Below are 21,104 nucleotides of genomic sequence, written 5' to 3'. Positions count from 1 at the left end.
TCTCACCTTCATCTCTCCAAAAGCCAGGTCCTCCCATATTCCTCTGCGTCTCTGAAAAATGGTTTTACAAGACAAAAATCTTGTAGTTATCCTTGTCTGCCTCCTCTCCTTACATCTCATAGATGATCTATCAGTCAATTCTACCTGCTTAGCTTTCAGAACATAACCAGAATCTGAACACTTCTCAAAATGCCAGATGAATGAGTTAAAGCAATTGTTAAGAGCAAAAGATAAGCCAAAAAAGAGCAGTAGATGATCATTCATTAAATTCCTTTATAAAGTTTTTAGGGCTCTTGAAGAACTTCATTTGAGAATTCCAAGGGACTTAAGAAACCAAAATGGTTTTTATTTATAAACCTGGTAAGTAAATCCAACAGAAAATTGATTTTGTTTTTACTCCAAACCATGAAAACCCCAGTTTACACTTAATATACATGTGATTTTCTTCAGCTACCTTAATTACTACTGTAAGAGCACAGAATAAGGGAAGAACAAGAATTAAATAGGGTTGGGATTTTTCAAGGTGCCTCTGCTGGTAGAAGAAAAGACCAAAGGGTTTACATATGAAAGGGAGTGATTATAACAACCCACAGAATATAATATGGGAAAGAAAGGGGTAGTAGAATCAGTGGGTTATAGCATTAAAAACTTTCATTTTAATTTATAGCCTGGATAAATCAAAAAAGCATATTTTTTAAAGAAGGGATATATTATGTGTAAATTAATTACTATTACCTCTGCTTACATTCCAATTCTCAAAATAAATGGTTTTATTTCATAATACAATTTCATGAAGAAAATTTCTAAGTATACAATTTTAAAAGATGGTAAAGAGAATCAGCCTCATTAGCATTGGGCCAAACCTCAAACGGGTATGTAGAGCTTTCCTCACTATACATCTTCCCATTTAGACAGTCTCATAAATGACATTGTTGCATAAGGGCCCGGTAACAGTGAAGTTCCAATGGAGATGTCTTCCTCTCTTTTTTTAAAATTGCAATATAGCATTAAATAAAACCAGATGTGATTCTGCAGTGCTCAAATTAGATTCCATGGGCAAATCCAGCCTAATTCCCCATGGGCAGATGGCAGTCAAAATATGCCCAAGGACAAGCTCATCTAAAGCCTCCATCTTTACTAAGTCGATCACACCTGATGGTATATACTTCCTCACATTCCCATCATCACATCATCAACAAGCTCTATCCCTTATTCTCATCTTCCTTCCAAATATAACAGAAGCTAAGTCTTCATTCCTCTTTAAAGTCAAACCGGATGTTATCCTTTCCTGTACCCTGGGGGATCCAGTTACAATACTTGTTTTATTTCTACCCAAATCTCTAACTTTTCTCACTCTTTACTGGTTCTTTCCCATCTGCTTTCCAATCAACGGGAATTTGAAAAGCCATTTTAAACAAATATGCCCTTGACCTCAGGGTTCATTCCAATTACTAATGACCTCTCCTTTCTTCTTTTTGCCATTCTCAAGTGGGTGATCTCGTACTCCTTGTTGCAAGACGATTTCCTACCGCAGTGTCCCTAAAATGCCCCCCATCTGAGAACACAGGCTCTTTCCTTCTCAGGAACTGTAGTGCTCTCTCCTCAACGCTCCCATCAGCCTGGGCTTCTGAGCCACTCTTGGCCCTGGGGATTCGCGTCCCCACACTGGACAGTGTATTCCTCTCCCTACGGTGAAGATTGCCACTGTCACTTCCCTCAGTGCTTCTGTTTCTTGTTTTATCTGTAGATGCTTTCTATAAGCTGTCTTTTTTTCCTGCTTGGAGAACATTCCTTTTTTTTTTTTTTTTTAAGATTTTATTTTATTTATTTGACAAACAGAGATTACAAGTAGGCAAGAGAGGCAGGCAGGGAGAGAGAGGAGGAAGCAGGCTCTCCTCGGAGCAGAGAGCCCGATGCAGGGCTTAATCCCAGGACCCTGGGATCATGACCTGAGCTGAAAGCAGAAGCTTTAACCCACTGAGCCACCCAGGCGCCCCTTGGAGAATATTTCTAAAGCAGCTCTAGCGTGTCCACATTAGGAATTCCAATTTGAACAATACAAGTCTGGGGACGTTCATCTGAGTTATAAACTCACGTCTCCATGTGCCCACAAAGCACAATTTTCACAAATCTGGCATGTCCAAAACCAAGTTCATTTTTCTCTAATCCAGACTCTTTAAGCCATATCAGTATCAATACCAAAATTTCCTTCTACCTGCAGATTAAAATCTTAGAATCATACATGAATTCTCTTCCTCTTACCCAACCGCGGATCGAGTTCTCTTAGCCCGTTACTTGGAATAACAATGATGACAAAAACGAAGGGACACCTATGCAATGCCTTGAACACATTTCATCATTTCCATTCCTACTACCTTCACCCTCACAGGGACCTACTGCAATTCAGTTACTACAGTAGCTTCCTCACCCCCTCCAGTTTTCCTTGCCTCCCCCTCTCACTTCCAATCCATCCTTCCATACACTGCCAAATCAATATTTTAATCCTTGCCATAGATTTCAGATGTTTATTATAATTTGTACAAACTGTTGATGGGCCAGAGATACACATATGCTTCAGATTGACAGTGTAAGCCTCACTGATGGTTTATTTTTCTTATGGATCATGAACTATTGATGGTAAAGATAAAAACGACCAGCTTGCAGGTGGAGAACTAATATCTGCTACTGTGAGCTGGATACCATCCTAAAACTTAATTTTGTCATACTTTGTTATCAAGGCTCACTAGCTTCCTAACGTGACTGGAGAAAACTTTTTACAGGCTTTCAGTCAGCTTGTATACTATGGGAAATTTTCATCATTCCAACTTTAAACACACAAAAGATAAAATTCTGTTTTTTAATTTTTTTCAACTGTTGTAGGTCTACTTAAATTTTTCACCTCTTTTGGAGACCAGTTTTAATCATGCCCTGTCAGGAACTCACCTATTTTGTTGAGGGTTTTTTAATTTCTTAGCACAGACTAGTATATAAAATTCTCTTAAAATGTTTAAACTTTCTCTGATATATCCACTTTTAAAATTATAAACTTCTATATTTAGCTTTTCCTTTCTTTTGCTCTTGTTTGGAAATACCAGAAGTCTTTCTATTAGGTATTATTCTGCCTTTTTGTTGTTGTTGTTTCCCAAAAATAAATTACTTATTAAGGCATATTTTTCCTCCTGAGTTTCTTATATTTGCTGTATTGTTTATCTTCAAACTATCTGGGTTAAATATTAAATTAATTCATTTTCATTCCTTGTTGTTCAATAAACCAGGAACTCCTGGCTATAAATATGCCTTTAAGTCATGACTTTGGAAACATCACAGATTTCAGTTTAGAAATATCTCCTTGTCTCCGTAAACACAGTATCTTAAGTCTACTGTGTTACTTAAATCTAAAAGCTCCTTTTGCTTTTAAATCCAGGTGGCTTGGATTTTTTGTTTAGACTTTTATAATTAAGTTTTCACTTTATTGTAATGCCATTAAAAACTACAGCTTACAAAATTTCTACTCCTTGCTTTTAATTAAGATTTTTGAGGGGGTGTGAGTACAATTACTTTTTGCAAATGTTTGAGGCATCTGCAAAAAAAATATTGTTTCTATAGAGTGTTTGCATAGATACATACATATTTTATAAACCTTTTTATTATGTGTATACATACCAAATATCATATATAAATAAAAATATAGACATAAGTATAATTATGTTCATTGTATTTTTTCAAGTCCATCAGTCCTTATTTGTTTTTTAACTTTTGGATCTGTTAAAGACTAATAATAGTATGTGATAAAGATTCTATTATAATTGTGTTTCTGTCACTATCCCCATGAATTTCTAACAGTTTATACTGTGTATAGTTTGATAGTGTCTTTTTTTTTTAAGATTTTATTTATTTATTTGACAGAGAGAGATCACAAGTAGAGAGGCAGGCAAAGAGAGAGAGGAAGGGAAGCAGGCTCCCTGCTGAGCAGAGATCCTAATGCAGGGCTTGATCCCAGGACCCTGGGGTCATGACCTGAAACAAAGGCAGAGGCTTTAGCCCACTGAGCCACCCCTGATAGTGTCTTTTAGTTACATAATGTTTCACAAATGATGTAACTTTATTGTGGATATTAGCTTTTATCAATATAAAAGCATCACATTACATGCTTTTTGTCTTTGAATTCTATTTTACATTAAAATTACCTCACAGGGTGCCTGGGTGGCTCAGTCAGTTAAGTGTCTGTCTTCAGCTCAGGTCACAATCCTGGAGTCCAAGGATCAAGTCTTGCATGGGTTCCCTGCTCAGTGGGGAGTCTGCTTCTCCCTCTGACCCTCCCCGACCTCAGGCTCGCTCTCTCTCTCTCTCTCAAATAAATAAATAAAATCTTTTAAAAAAGAAAAAAGTTACCTCACTTAATCTTTTTTTTTTTTTTTTTTTTTGGTAAGTCTGGTATATTTTTGTCTATAACTTTGTATGTAACATTCTCTTTTATGTTGTTTCAGATGTGGTCTAAAACATTTTTTTGTAGTCTATAACCAGCCTAAATTTTGCTCTTTACAAGTAACATAGTGTTTTTGCTAAATATCTGAGAATTATGCTCAATTTTTAGAATACAATAATTTCACCACTATATGCTTAATAAAATTAATATTGCCCAGGAACTTGTGAGCTCTTTTCGTATTTTAAAAAATCAAGTCTTACTTTTGTGCTAATGAATCTTCTTTTGTTACATCTTTGCTTATTACTTCTTTTCACTTACTCTGTTCTTTTTTAATATATGTAGACTGAATCATACAACTCTGTCCATATTGGTAAATTTTTTCATTTTCAATTATCTATATTTTTCCTAAAGTTTTCACATTTTATCCTATTGTTTTATTCTTAACTTGTTAATTTGATTTTCTTTCTGTTTCCCTTGAAATGCCAATCCAATAGCTGTATGTTCCATACCTACATAATACTTCTGAGTCTCACTTCTCTTTTGTGTTCTTAACTATTTGTTAGTCTAATAAATTTTTTGAATAATATTGGAAACAGGAATCAAAAATTTTCTAAAATTGTCCCATGTTTCTGACCATTGATGTGCTACAGAGAAGATCTCTTTTATTCCCTGATTCTACAGGCAGTTCCCTGCTTTTGATCTCAGGTAACTAACTGCCTGTTATATTTATTGCCTCAGGTAATAATCTATTCAATAGAAGTCTTCTAAAGGAAAGAGCCCCAGGGTTATGGTCTCCTGCATGATGTGGCCATCCTTCCCACAGCCTGATTTCACTTTCTAGGACTCTAAAAGATTAAAAAAGAATGCATTGGCAGACCTGAGAATACTGGTAATACCAGATCACGACAGCAGAATGTTGCAAAGAAAAGAGTTAATATTTGACCAAGACATCATACTCAGTACACATACTTTTTTCCCCTCTCACCTAAAGTCCTTGGAATGATAGAAAATATACATCTAAAATGTACTAATACACATCAGTGAAAAGGAGAATGTTATTCACAGACAAGAAGGTCTCAGGAATTACCAAAAAAAAGACCAGAACGAATCAAATAGTCAAAAAAGGAAATCAATCCCAGGGGTGTTCTGGGCTCAGCAAGAAAAGTTCCTGGAACATCTTTAGGTTAACTGCCCAGGCCCAGAACAGGGGGCAACAGAGGTGTTTGTCTGGATGCAGGAATACTGCAACAAATACATGTGCTAGGTCTGAAAGGCAACACGTTAGACCAGACAGCTAGCAAAGTCCAGGGAGGATGGAAACCTCTTACCTCTAGAAGAACTCACAAAGCCCATGCAACGGGGTGTATGGTCTCTCCCCTAGAACCACCAAACACAATCTATTATTGTGAGCAGGGATATTTAAGCACAAGGATGAGCAGAAAGAGAATCACGAAACATTTGGGGAAGTCATCAGCATGATAGAGAAAGACAATAAATTCATCCAAGAATAACAGCTGAAAATTAACAGTTTGCTTCACAGAGCAAACATGTCAAATATAAATACTTGATATATTTAGAGAACTTCAAAGGGATCTTTCATACACAAAAATAGAAACAATGATCTTAGAAATTTTAAATATGATTGTCAAAAAAATATTAAGCAGTAATTTTGAAGGCCTAATGGAATAAAAACATAGCTAAAGAATGAATTCACAAACTGGAAGAACAGCCTGAAAGACTCTTTCAAAACTTGATACAAAAGGACAAAGTAGTAACACTATACCCCCCAAAAATCTAAGACACATAAATAACATAAGTTCTAACACCCATCACACTAGATTCACAGAAGGAAAAACAAACACAAAGAAGGAAAGGAAATAAACCAAGAAAATTATATAAGAAAATCTCACAGAGCTTAAAAAAAAAAAAAGACACATGACTTTAGGCCCACTTAAGGCTCAACAGAATGAAAGAAAACAGATACACATGAAGACAAACCGTAGGAGAGGTTCAGAACTCAAAAGAAAGGGAAAATCCTAAAGTTTCCATGGAGAAGTAACCAGGTGACATACAAAGCAAAGGGACCCACTGTATTTGTAACAGATTCCTGAGCAATAACTTATTCTAGAAAATAATAGAACAATGTTTTCAAAGAACAGGAAGGACATTTCTTTAAACCTCATTCTTGACCCTGCTAAATTTTTAAGCAATTGTTAGGGGGAAATAATGGCATATTCAGAAAAGCAAAGACTCCGAAAATTCACCACCCTCATTATCTAAAAATAACTACTTGAGAATGTTCTATTTTATACCAATGAAAACCTCAATAAAATAGATTACAGAATGACCTCAAACACTGTCAGAAGTAGTAGGAAAACCTAAAGAGAATAATTACCATAGAAGAAAGTATTAAAGTTTATGCCTAAAATGGTAGCAAAAGCAGATGATTTTATGGAAAAGTTTTAGTAAATACTTCCCAGAACAGATAATCCCCATGCGCAAAGAAAAATAGAAGAATGTGGAAGCCTGCCCAACATATTCTTCAAGGCTAGCAAAATCTTGATACCAAAAATTGGACAAGGATAAGACAATAAAATAAAATCGTAGTCCAATTTCACGTATTACATAAATTCAAATATTATTAATAAATGAATCCCATAGTCCAGTCACAAAATAAAACACTGTTATCAAATGAAATTTATCATAGAAATGAAAGGCTGGCATAACCTTAGATACCTAATTTAATACAGTAATTCAGTATAAGAAGTAGATTAAAGGAAGAAAATATGATAATCTCAATAGATGCCAAGAATTTTTAATAAAATTCAACCCCCATTACTGATTTAAAGTAGAGATTAAATGTTTCTGCTACTCTGAAATCCTATCATCCCAATGAAAATGAGAAGTCCATCTTTACTGCACTTTGTCCACCAACACCCCCACTTACAGAGGGCAGCCACTACTGATCTCCTAAAGAATTTTAGTATTCCTTCACTAATGTATTACTCAATGCCTCATTGAAGAGAATGTTCTCTAGCCCTACTTGAGAAATATAATTAAAGAATGTGTGGGCAGAGATACAGAATTCCACTGTAACATTTCTATCCAAACAATTCTTATTATCCCTTCCTCCATAGAATAGTGAAGAATATCTGGCACTTCCACTTTATTTAATGTTGGCCACCACAAAAAATAGAGAGTCGATCATTGGAACATGCTATTAGAATGATCCCCTGCTGCACTGCATATCCGTAAGTCTCACGTGCTTTGCTCTATGGTTATTTGGTACATCTCATGATCAGAAGAGAAACTCTACAGATCAGAACATCTCCTTACTCTTACACATTTCGTAACCCCCCTTCATATTTAAAACAGTATCTTGTACATACCAGATACCCCTAATTCTTTCTGCATTCACTTAATTTTAATAAATAAATAAAAGCTTGATCCACACAAATTAAAGCTTTAAGACAGTTTTGAGACGTAAGAAATAAATACTTTAAAAAAAACATTTTTATGGATTTAGCTTTATTTTAACTCAATGGACAAATGGAGAGCATGAGTGTTTTTCAACACACTGCATCTAATTTAGTTTTAAGACCCAAGTCAAACTTTTCTCTGCATTTTGGGACCTCCCCATCTTCCAACAAGCTAAGCTCTTTGTCAGTGTATCTGCTACTTTCTAAGAGCCGTAACATATAAAGTGAGATACAGAGTGGAACCCTAGATACCAGGAACAACTGATACCTAATTCCTTAAGAGCCACAACTGTAAGCTGTGTAGCTGCCGTTGCACAAAAGTACATTTTCCATTATCAGAAATAATGAACCATATTTCCCCAGTACCCAGTTGACTAGGGTAATACATTTGAGGCTTTGCGGTAGAAATTAATGATCTTAGTAGTACTCCAGCGGCCTGGAATCCTTAATGAACATCCCTAAACGCTTTACCTAATGCTGATGAGAGACATGGGCACTGTGGGGAAAAGAAGCCCATAATTACTTGGCTTTCTATTTAAATCATCTTACAAATTGTTTAGTCTCTCCTTACATCATATGCAGTATAGACTTCTTCATTCCTGAACCTGTCTTGGTGTTCAGGATGTCACATGATCCAACACCTGTGGTCAGAGGGGTTAGGGAAGAAGTGGAGCTTAGGAAGTGTCTCTGTGCCCAGGAACACAAGTTCCCCATGAGAAATGAGCCCAGTTCCTACGTCAGTGGCCACCTTCCCAGCTCTGGTCTGTCAAATGCTAATGGAGAACTATATTGAGCACTGGAACAGGCTAGCACACAGATAAGAAATCACTGCATATTGAGTCATTTTACAAACGGCCTCTATCTTCAGAAAATTAGACTTGTGCACTCTCCTTCCTACCAACCCATTTTTTTTCAACTTAGTTTGGAAGTCACAGGGCAGAATCTGATTCATACTGTTAACGTCTCTTTGTTCTTGGTTCTACTGCTTTCACAAAAAGTGCTGTAGGCACTTCACTGGAATGACTAATTTACTGCAGGAGTTATCAGAGTCCATTCAGTTGCAACTATAAAATAATTCAAGTAAGACAATGGTGCCTGCTAGCACTCCATGACGAAGGTCCGTTCCTGAAGTGATTCGATTCACCCCAACATATTTATCCATGAAGTTAAAGATCTCATCTGGAATGCCCTGTTCATAATCTCTTTGTCATTCTCCTTATGAATTAAGATATGGAAATAGAGGGTTTTTTAAAGGTAAAACAAAGTCAAAACATTTCTCATATTGCTCAACTGAATTTTGCATCACAAAATTTAAATATTTCAAATGCTACTTATATTATAATATTTAGAAGTGAAATTCCCTTCCCTGAGCTTGTTTCAAATGAAGTTCTTTGTTGTATTGTTCTGGTAAGTGTGAAATATTCAAGGATCTGTGTACATATTCTTGCTTGCCATTTTTAATTTTTAAAGGCATGTTATTCGTCATGAGCTTAACAAGAAACTCCAGTAAGCTGAGGCTTAGAATGTAAACACAACAAAATAGAAATCGTGGTGGTTGCCGATACTGAAAGAGTGCTGAGTTACCCAGATGCATGCCCTTTCAGTGAATTCTGCTGGACAGACTACATTTTACATGAACTCACCCAACATCAGTTGGGATTTTCTTCCAGTACCAAACTCTCTAATACATCATAACTGATTTTATCCATACTGAAACAGAGCAAATTGAGTCCTCAAACAGCCATTCGATATTCAGAATTGTTTCCTTACAGTATTAAAAATAAAGGAATGGAACTGGATTGCCGTAAATAGTGGTTGTCGAAACATTCCAACTTGTAGCATCTATCTTTTTAGGAAACTGCTACTCAAAGCCAAATGAAGTAAAGAGATAATAAAAGAAGACTAGAATGTAAACAGATAGATATGATAGAAGAATAGAGAGATTGGAATAGTGACAGAACGCAGGGCTGTCTCAAAATTTTTAGTATTGTTTCTGTTGCTCCTCCTCCTCCTGGCACAACAGAGGCCATGCGGAGAGGATTGGGAGAGATGAAACAGAAACATCGCAAGGGCTCAGAAATGTCAGCCCAAGCCTCCGAAGACTGTAATCCATAAAAAGCCCTCGTGCCCTGAGCCCAGTCCCCAAGACTAGCTTCAGCTTTCACTCCTCCCCTACTTCCCTCACCCTTTGCAAAAATATTGAACTATTTTAAATTCTCCAAACATGACAGGCCTTCTCACATCTCTTTGCCTTTCGGAATAATGTTTCCTCTTCCCTGCTTCTGATAAATTCCTGTTTGACTAAGTTTAAGCCCAAATATAACTTCCTCTGGGAATCTTTCTCTTACTGCCCCAGAAAACCTAGATTCTCTTTCCTTTATGTTCCCACCATGTGTTATACAAGATACATTATTAGAAATGCTCTCATTTTACTCATTTTACCATAATTGTGTGCATATTTTCCTCCCCACTAAGCACTTTTTTTGAGAGAAAGAATTATATCTGATTCAATTTTATATCCCTAACATTTTTTACAGTGCCTGGCACGCTGTGGCTGATCAAGAGATTTTTTTTAAGAATAAAATGAGAGAATTAAAATAACAAAGTTATGAATTCTGCCTGTAGTTTCATGAAGAATGTTTTGAAGTGGGAAATACAAAAGTATATATAAATAGGGTTTTTATGAGTATTTCTAAGTAGGGACTTCAAAATGGCAACTCCAGAAACAGTAAGAATTGTCGTGAGACCAAAGCCAACACAGAGCGAGGGAAATGGGACTCAGTACTGATCCATGGGAACTTTTTACGAATTTTAAAGGTAAGTAAAGAAGAAGAAAGAGGCTATCACAAAAGAGGTAAGAATAAAGCCAGGAATTATCCTGGAAGCCATGAAAATATTCCTTCAGGAGGGAGGAAATGATCACCTCAGGGAAATGTTGCTAAGAAGTCAAATAAAATGAGCACATGTCCCCCGGACTGGACCATATGAAGACTTCTGGTGACTTTGGACGAGCGATTTGTTTTCAGCGGTGGGATGAAAACTAGATTAGATTAGAATTAAATGGAAATGCAGACACCACACACAATTAAATATTTTGAGAAGTTGGGTGGAAAAAGGGAAGAGAGACATGGGAAGAGTTAGCTGAAAGGAATGCGAAGCCAGGAAAGAACTGTTTTAGTACGGAAGATATGAATGATCCGTTAGAGAGGGAAAGATTGGTATTACAAAAGAGAAGGGACAACGAAAGAAACAAGGCTGTAGGAATTTGGGAGGAGGTGGGATCCAGAGCGCAAGTAAAGATCTTGGCTGTAGGTCAGAGTTAGGTTCGCTCTACCCACTGAAGAGGGAAGAAGCGTGTGTGGAAGCAAGGAGGTTCCTAGAAATGGGAGCAGGAAGATGAGAGCTAATTTCATGCCAAAGCTCAGAGTCATATTTAACACCATGTTCTTGAGCTCATGCTGAAAGGCTGCAGCTTACATCTGTGTCAGTCAGGATAGGCTATGTTTGCAGGGTTCCCAGACGATTGTAGAATCCCTATGTAGCAATAACAAAGGTATGTTTCTCACTCACGCTATTGTGCATATCACAGGTTAGCCATAACTTGGCTCCACAAAATTCCTTTTTTTGGAATTTTGCCGATTGTCATGCAGAGAAAAAAGAAAATAGGCAAAGCGTGCCCTGGATCTTAAGGCTTCTGCCTGGAAGTGACACACCTCACTTCTTCTCATATTCCATTGGTCAAACCACATCAAAAGGCCATACCTGCGTTAAACAGGACAGAGACGTAGAATCCTCCTATAAAGGAAGACACTGCAGACAAAGCCACGGAACACGGGTCAAGAGTGACGCAGTCTGTGACAAGCCTTATAGACAAGCTGGTTCATTCATGTCTTTCAGTTAAAAAGCCCTGGGCGGGGCTAATATCCACAGTCACGGGTTCTTTATCCTAGAACTATCTGTTCCCCACATCTATGCTGGGTAGACTGAAATGACTAGAATGACCAGTGTATTTTAGAACCTTCCCTGGGCTACTGCCGCCTCCTAAGCTGCTGTTCCCGCTGAATTCCAATCATCCCGATGGTAGGTGATCCCAGGCAATTGCTACCGTTCCCTCATCCCGTCATTAAGATCCATGCCTGCCACAAAGGAAACTGATCTACTTCCTACATGATAAATGGTTAGAATATACTCTTTATGATGATGTCATGTGACTGAATATCTCCTAGGTGTAAGAAAACTATAGGAAACCTTATGTGTGAAATCTGGGTGTTGGATCCAAAATTAAAGGATTTTCACTTTCTTGGAAAAGGAAGAAACACTGTTAAGAAATTCCCTTCTTTGAAATTGTGAGGGAAGTGTGCCCTTTTTATTCAAAACAGAATAACCATTAGGGAAAAAACAAACCAACAAACAAACAAAAACCCTATCACTTTGTTAATGAAATGATTGCACAGGATGGACATGTAGGGGAAACACGGTGAGAATAAGCCTTGTTCTGCTAAGGTTCAAACTGCAGACAGATCGTTTTAAGTTGTAGACTTCAATGACAGATAAGAGAAAGAAAGCAAGGTTGAACTAGTTCATCTATAAATGAAGAAATATAAGGCTTCCGTAGCCTCTTCCATAAATTAAAACAGCCTCGTTGGTAACTGACCAGCAGAGCAATAAGAGAGCAGAAAATTTTCTAGCAAATATGGTTTACCCTTTAAACAAAGTTCTCTGTGGCATTTTCCTATATTTAAAATGATTCCTGTCCAGGGCATATTGCTACTTTGTATTCCTCTTGATATTTTCATTTAAAAGAGAGCCGCTGTGCAAAATAATGTCCTTGTCTGTCCCTTCCTCATACAAACCTCCAATCAAATTTAATAAAGCTAGTTTGATACAATGCCAGCCTACACTTGGTTTACCCTTGGTCGACTTTAATAGGGTCAAAAATATTTTCGCATTGGCAGTGTACGCATTAATCATTTTTCCAGAGGATTTAGAAAATTGGAAGAGACAAGGCCAAGCAAAATTTTAAATTAATTGGGCCTACCCCAGCCTTCCAGGGTCACCTTGTGGCAGTTGTCCCACATTTTCCAGGTCACAGAGTTCCTGTGTTTCCTACAGCTGCCACGAGGAGAGATCCAGGCTGTGGGCACACAAAGGTGAAAGAATTTCTCTCAGAAAGTGCGAATTTTCCTACGGCAACCACAACAATTGCAGTTTCCAGATTGTCGCCAGACACCAACCACTTAAATAATGCATGCTCGGCTGACGCCTCCGCTTGCGCATTTTCTAATCGAGTAGTCAGGAAAATTTGCAAACACTCTGTCATTTACCATAAATCCGCTGCCTACTTAGAACCACAGAGTAATTAATTTTAGTACTGCTCAGAATTATTAATTTCAGCCAGAAAAAAACCTGTTTTCCCAATGGCTACCTCCCCCATACCAATATTCATCGAAAGGTGGAAACAGTTTTCTTATAGGGGAAGGTTTATTCAAAGTATTGTTACTGAGAGTCTGTATGATAACAAGAGGAGAATCTGTATTTCTGGTTCTAATCTACAATTTTGTGCTCACGCGTGTCTGATGGATACACCACATGAAGCCGACCACGCAAGATAAACCTTCTCATGACAATGGTGATTCAGTAGCCCCTAAGTCTTACCCTGTGAGAAGCAGCCCACCTCCTGCTTTGGTCTTTCTAACAGAAGGGAGCAATGGGTTACACTCTCCATGCAGAAAATAATTTGAGGCTTTTGAGAAAATTAGCAAATATTTCTCACTTGCTTAAATGATCTTGGCGTTCGACAGAAGAGAGAGTAAGAATCTTTACCAAGGACAAGAATAGCTTAGAGTGGCATACACCATTGTGAATACACTGGTATGAAAATCTCAGCAATCACATGTGTATCTAACACACATGGGATGAAAACTGAACATTCAATCTGGTGCGTTTTAACCTGGTAAAGTGAAATCTGGTGAAGACTCCTCATTGGATAGGAGTCTCCTGTGAACGCAGCTGCTTGCTATGTCACCAGAATGTCCACATTATAAATACATAATGAGCATGAGAAAACTGGTACAGCTTTGTTTGACTAATAACCATATCTCTCCCTATCAGTAGCAGGAACACAGAGCGAGCTCAAGTATTGGCACTTTAATTGCCATGGAAGATTTCTTTTCCGCTTTCCACTGCATGAGTGATCAAGAAAAAAATGAAGGGAAAGTAAACTAACATCTAGAGATGTAAACATGACTCACTGGGAAATCAGACATGGTTAAGTAAATTCCAGGATGTTTGTGGTTATCTGGGTCTAAACACTGCTGATAGTTCTGACTACTCTTGTTTTTAACTGTTTTTCCTCTGGGTGCTTCTTGGGCCAAGGGCTAAGACTTCAAAGACTTCAACCTTTTGATTATGAACAGTTTGACTGTTGCATAGCAAGGAAGAGATGTCAGTCAGTATTAATAAAATTACCTGTAGAGTGTAAAATGCTTTGTCAAGACCATGATCAAGTGAGGGAAAAAAAAACTAAAATAAAACTAAAATAAAACTAATGATTTAAAAGCAGGGTTGACTGGTCATGATTGGTGCTTGGTGGAATAGTGGAATCACTGCATCGCACACCTGAACCTAACGTTAACACTGAATGTTAACTATCCTGGAATGAAAAGAAAAAATTAATCAGGAAATATATAAACAAATAAAAGCAAGGGTGGAAAAAAACTTGACACAGTTACCATCTTTGTCATGGACCTTGACTTTGTAATACAGTAAGGTCATTCTGAGGTGACATGATGACTCTTATGTTAAAATGTGAAGTTCCTAAAAAGAGATCAAGTTACAGATACATAGAAAAAAAATCATAAACAGGAAAAATATATCAGAAGGGTAATGTTTCAAAATAAGAGATTGGGCTTCAGAACTAATTGGGGACCTTGAGGCATTTGACACACACTCCTGTGGAGAGCCAAGAAGCAAACACTCGCACGCTCGGTGTGTGGTCTGGGCTGGGCAGGAGCTGTATCACCTGGGAATCTGTTAGAAAGGCAGATGCTCAAGCCCACCCTCAACTACCGAGTCAGAAGCTCACGTTAAGAAGATCCGGGAGATTCGTGGGCCCATGAATGCCTGAGAAGCGCTGGTCTAAAGCATAGCTGTGGAAAATGTCACAGATAGACTACAAATCACTGGGAAGCATCAGCTTTCCGTCTCTAGTTCAAGCTAGTGAATCACGTTCCAGGCCTGCACTTATTTCCCCCAGCTTTTCTACACACAAAAATAATGTTGTTCTAGACATGGATACGATGAAACTAGCTTCAATAAACTAGCTTGTATTTCATGTCAAGGGTGGGCCCCCTTGAAAGAAGAGAAGTATTGTATACTTAGGAGTCAAGCAAAGAAAAAAAAAAATGCTAACATCTCCAAAGTGCTATTAAAGTTTTTGGTTTTATATTCCATTGACCTTTTTGTCTCTTTTCATCTAGCCTCTTGTTTAGAGTGGTAGATTTGGCAAACATGACTTTGGAGCTGTAATCTTTTATCATCTTGGTTATAAGGCAAAGTCTTGAATACTCCCAAACTGATTAAATAAAATCAATCTCTCTCTCTCTCTCTCTCTCTCTCTCTCTCTCTCTTTTTCCCCAATCCTTAAATTTCCAGGGCTATGGTAAAGGTTCATGAGAGAGGAAAAAAAATTTTATCACTAGGATAAATAATTGAAACATTGGGTAAATAATCCAGAAAAGAACAGAGTTCAACACCATTAATTAGTCAGTACAAACTACTGACTTGTACAATAGTATCAGTGGTGTTTCAGGCATAAAAGTATTAGGGAGTTATGTCCAAGATATGGAGTTAGGATATAGAACTTTTCAAAACACATGATTTTTTTTTTAAACTGGAAATATTTGTTACTGAGTTGAGGCACAATTGAGATATTATGTTGCTCAATATTACTCTTCTCTATTAATCACAAACATTTAAACTTCAATTCATGATATTTTTGTTCAAAGCAGCACTGTGCTGATCTTCACTGTATTTTGACAGCAAACTGAATTCTTTTTTTTTCTTTTTCTTTTTTTTTTTTTTTAGCAAACTGAATTCTTGTTCACAAGTATAGGATTTGTTTAGCTTCAGGCATCTGTGTTTGGATTACAAGAATGTTGATTGGTTTACTGCCAGGGGCACCCAAAGGTCAAACTGTCCTCTTGAAAGTCGGTGTCTCAGTCTCTCTCTCTCTCTCTCTCTCTCTCTCTCTTTCTCTGTCTCTCTTTCTCTGTCTCTCTCTCTCTCTCCTTTCTTGGTCTCATTAATTAGAGCTAAAAGAGGAAAAGGCAATGATTTAAAATCATTTAATTCTTTTTCAAGGGTATCTTTAAAAGCAGAACTCAGTGTTGGTGTGAGGTCGAGTCAAGGTGAGTACAGATCACAATGGCACACTTCTGACAGGTGACCTGAAACCTTTCAAACTGACATCTGTCACAGAGACAGACACAAGTTTTTTAGCTCGAGAGCTTGTTTTCCTGACATTTCATTTTTCATCAGATTTTGAGAGAAGGGAAAAAAGATGAACTTGAAAAAGTCTTGCCAGGGGCAGAAAATAAGATCAGGTTTTCTGCAGCTGCCTGACTCACCTTTAAAGGTTATAGGTCTAGCAAAAGTGAACAAAAAAGATCTCCGTTTGATGTTATTGGATAAAAGGACATGTTACTACTTTAAATACATTCCTGAGACTTGCATAACCATTAGGCAGCAGTACAGGAAAAAAATGGAATCAGAGTGAGATTACATATCCATTTTAAATCCCAATTTCAGAGTTTAGTCATGGAGTAAATCAAATCCAACCTCACCTATTCATCTGGCACAAAAGATGAAATCCACAGGTGCATGAATTTTCTCATGAATTGAATAATTTCCTGCTCCTGTGGTATTGAAATGGCCAGTGAAATTTAGACAAGGTATAGAAACTCTTCCTTTGGACTAGGGGGATATCTGCATTACAATAGTTACATGCTTTATATTGTCCAAAAAACATTAGGGAAATATATCTATTGGATAATATAGAAAAGAACTTGAAGTCCAAAAATACCTGAGTTATCGTCCTGGCTCTACTAAAAGCATGATCTGGAGCAAGCGACATTTCTGTTTTGGTTTTATCAACTGCAAATGGGGGAAATAATATCAATCTTGTGAAGTTTCACAAGATAATGTATTAGTATGCTACTAAATATAAAACAGTGCATTGATGAACAGACACTCTGTTTTGCTCTTTAAAAAAAAAAAAATCTGATGCTTAACACAGATCTTCCTCAACTTATGATGGGGTTATATCTGAAAACGGCTTAGAATGAAAATGTATTTAATTCACCTAACCTGCCAGACATCATCGCTTATAGCCTCGCCTACCTTAAACATGATCAGAATGCTTACATTAGCCTACAGTTGGGCAAAATCACCTAACAGAGCCTATTCAATAATAAGGTGCTGCATATCTCATGCAATTTTTTGACTACTGTACTGAAAGTGAATAACAGAATGGCGGTTGGGGCACAGAGCAGCTGTGAGTGGATGAGTTATTCACCTTCATGATCGTGTGGCTGATGCAGCTGTCCATGCCCAACTTCATGAGGGAATCACCCTGTGTATCACGAGCCGAGGAAAAGACCAAAATTCAAAAAAGTACAATTTCTACTAAATGCATATCACTTGGCACCACTATGAAGTCAAAAAATCATACATCAAATCACTGCAAGTCAGGGACCATGTGCACAGTACTTGACATTAAGTTAGCACTCATTCAAGTGCCTCCAGATTCTAAAATGGAAGATAGCACTTTCCTTATTATCAGAAAACCATTTTTTTTTTTAATTGAGCCCAGGAAATTTTTCTACAAAATTTTTGGAGCAATAACTTTAGAATTCACCAAGAGACTGAGCCCATATGAGACCATATGATTTTCAAACTCAAGGACTCAGGCAAATCAAATGTATTGGAATAGAATGTCTATAACTCCTAAAATAATGGCTCACATATTGCGAAGTAGCCAGTGTTCTCTAGTAATCAAAGGAGGAGTTTACAGCCATATTGCTCATTGTAGGAAAGAATCTGAGAAAGTACAGGATTTACTAGCTAATAGGAGCAAAACATCTTTGATCGAGCCAGCTAATTGTAGAAATCAGGCTTATCTTGATAAGTACATGATCAAAACAGTCCCAAAATGCTATTTATATATCCCTTCTGATAACCCTTCTCCACAAAGGCAGAACACTGCAGAATGTCTTATGCATTTATGATACTTAATATGTGGTGCTTGTAATATTTATTTAACTGCTCAAGCTAAGTAAAAAGTATATGACAAGTTAAGTATATGAAAAGTTAAGATGCTCTGGCCTGGCAATTTGGATGTGACATCTACTCCTACAGGTACATGGGAATCCAGAGCTCAATTAATAATCTTACATTTTCCTGCCTTATAATAATCCTATGATAATCTGACCTTATTTTGAGTCTACTTTTTAGCACACTTCACACTAATAGTTATAAGTAAATGAAACCCATGTGTATTTCATGTCAGAGAAATCTAATGGTACATGTTTTAGAATATGAATCAACACACCCTATTTGTTTCATCCCATTCTTATTTCAGATATTCTGCTCTGTTCTTCCTTTAAGTAGAATCAAAATCATCATACTACATGTTTCAATTCTTGGTTTTGAAAAGAGACTCTACAAAAGTAGTGAAAAGAACTTGGATCAATCCTTAAATCTATTTTTTAACCTCCTTAGGGTGTCCTATGTTGCTATTTTGGAGAAGTTGCCTAGTTTTAGAGAAGTTGCCTAGTTTTTATAGTTCACAGTCACTCCATATTATTTCCCTGACAAGCCTGAGAAAAACTTTTTTATACAAATTTCATTTATTTTATGAGATTTGTACTGCATACTTTAGATACTCAATAGTTGTTTTGATAATAGCTATTTTAGTACTGATCACAGAAGAAGACTGCATAAAAATATTAATCTATACCACCTGAAACAATAAAATTAGAGAATCATCAAAGAACAAAGATATAAAAATTTCTTGTGGTAAATTTTGTGGTACTTTTGCAATCTCATCAGCCTTACGTGACATTTTAATTTACTTTTTTTCAGATTAACATATTGTCCTGAATCATAATATGTTTGTGTCCTTTAATATCTTTTTTTTTTTTTGCAATTCTTTCTCTCTCTCTCTCTCTCTCTCTCTCTCTCTCCTTCTCTCTGCAATTCTCGATGTGATTTTCAATAGTAGGACTTTAAAAGAACGAATACATTTTTATTATTTCTGAACCTGTGTATAATCTGAGATGTATAATCTGTACTTTCCTCCTTCCTTAATATTTATTCATTCACAATTACACAACATTTAGGAAGTAGAGTTTACAAGTGTTACTTCATTTCCAAGAAGAGGCAAGACCCATTTATGAGACTTTAAAAGCCATTCTTTTCCCAAACAGAAAGTTACATTGTTCTACCATCATGTGAACTAAAGTGCCAGAGTTCAATTTCAGTTCAGAAGAACAAACCCAGAAGATATGAGTGGGTTTCCAATTTGGTGAAGTACTTTAGATTTAGTGTCTGAACTGTAGAAGAAAAACGATACAAAGTAACACTTCAGAGCCCATGAACAAACAGACATTTCATCCACTGGGTGGCTTTGGACAAGAAGAAAGGGCTGTAAATTACAGCTCTAACTTATTTCCTCTGGACCCCACTCCTTGTGTCACGTAAAGGGGCTCTATGGATTTGAGCAGGGTCTCCAACCGATCAGGAAAACAGACAGTGGCATGGCCATTAGAATCTATCCACTTTGGCCAGTTCCCCCAGCCTGTAGCACTCACGTGAAGGCAATCTTCATCTACTGGTAATACTTGCAAAGGAGGAAGCCATTACCTGTACCTTTGCACTTAAGATGATGTCGCACACAACCTGTCTTCAGCCTTCCCTGTGCCTTTTCACTGTCCATCTTTGTACTCTGTGCCAATCTCTGGCTTTGCCAAGGAAATGTCCCATGTCAGACAGTTTCTTCTTCAAAATTGGACTTTATTTTCAGATTATATCAGCAAAACAAACATGTTCATTGGAGATAACCTAGAAAATAACCTGCAGAAGCAAATCTGCTTCCAGTCCTTTTATTTTCGTAAGCCTTTTTTTAAAATACATGAGAACATACAAAAAGTACAATTTTGTATTCAGCTTTTTTCACTATACCATAAATGTTTTCCCATTGCTATAAAACATTATGTTTAAAGATAATGTGACTGGCTCCATAATATCCTCTCACTGTTATCTCAATGCTATATTTTATGCCCTTTTATCTGCTTATCACTTAGTGAGTTTTCTTGCCATTTTTAAATTTTTTATCTTCATAGATTAAAAATTAATCATTTGTCCTGTTTAAAAATATAACCTGACTATTACCTGTCTTTTAAGCCACTTAAGATTTTTTTTTTGATCAGTTGAGGTCTTTAATATTTATATTAGCAATATATTGATCTTTGGGGGTTTTTTTTTCAGTTGCTCATTCAATTTTTTTTTCCTGCTGTTGGTTTTTCCCATTGCTTTTTAAGCTTGGAAGTTCTTCCCTACATAGCAAAAATTCACCTATATTTTGATTTGTTTTGTTTTGTTTTTTAAAAAGTAATATTGATTGTTGCTGAAATTGAGCACTGAGTACATGAAAATTTATATTATTCCATCTACTTTTGTATATGTATAAATATTTTTATATTAAAAAAATAGAAAACTTTCTGGTTTCTTTCCATCTTATGGAGACTTACTTTTTCTAAACTATATCTTTTCTGGGCTCTGGTGAAGACAGTGTTGACTTGAAGTAAAGTGTTAATGAGTAATAATGGCATTATGCCAGTTGTTCCCAAAGTTTAGTATCCAGAAGAATCACATAGGGTATTTGCCATAAGATTTTAACTCAAAAGGGCTAGTGTGAGACCTAGGGATTTGCATTTTTAACAAGTACTAAGAGTGATTATGCTGAGATAGTCTATGGACCACACTGGAATTATGTGCTCCATATTTTAAAATTAGATAAGCGATTTCAACACATGGTGCTGGAACACTTGGATATCCATATGCAAAAAAAAATGAATTTCAATCCATATCTTTCACCATATATAAAAATTAACTGAAAATGAATCACATAAAAAAATTAA

General features: G+C 36.7%; 1 long non-coding RNA gene across 1 annotated transcript in view; it reads right to left on the bottom strand.

Annotated features, from left to right (window-relative positions):
• The window catches only part of LOC116586144, a 108,690-nt gene that overhangs the window by 46,292 nt on the left and 41,294 nt on the right, over positions 1-21,104 (bottom strand). The window contains exon 3 of the long non-coding RNA XR_004283907.1: positions 12,944-13,039. This is a non-coding gene — a long non-coding RNA (uncharacterized LOC116586144). The remainder of the gene's footprint in view (positions 1-12,943; positions 13,040-21,104) is intronic.

This window comes from Mustela erminea, chromosome 3 (assembly GCF_009829155.1).
Source record: "Mustela erminea isolate mMusErm1 chromosome 3, mMusErm1.Pri, whole genome shotgun sequence".
NCBI classification, from domain to species: domain Eukaryota; kingdom Metazoa; phylum Chordata; class Mammalia; order Carnivora; family Mustelidae; genus Mustela; species Mustela erminea.
This window is presented reverse-complemented; position numbering and strand designations above follow the sequence as displayed.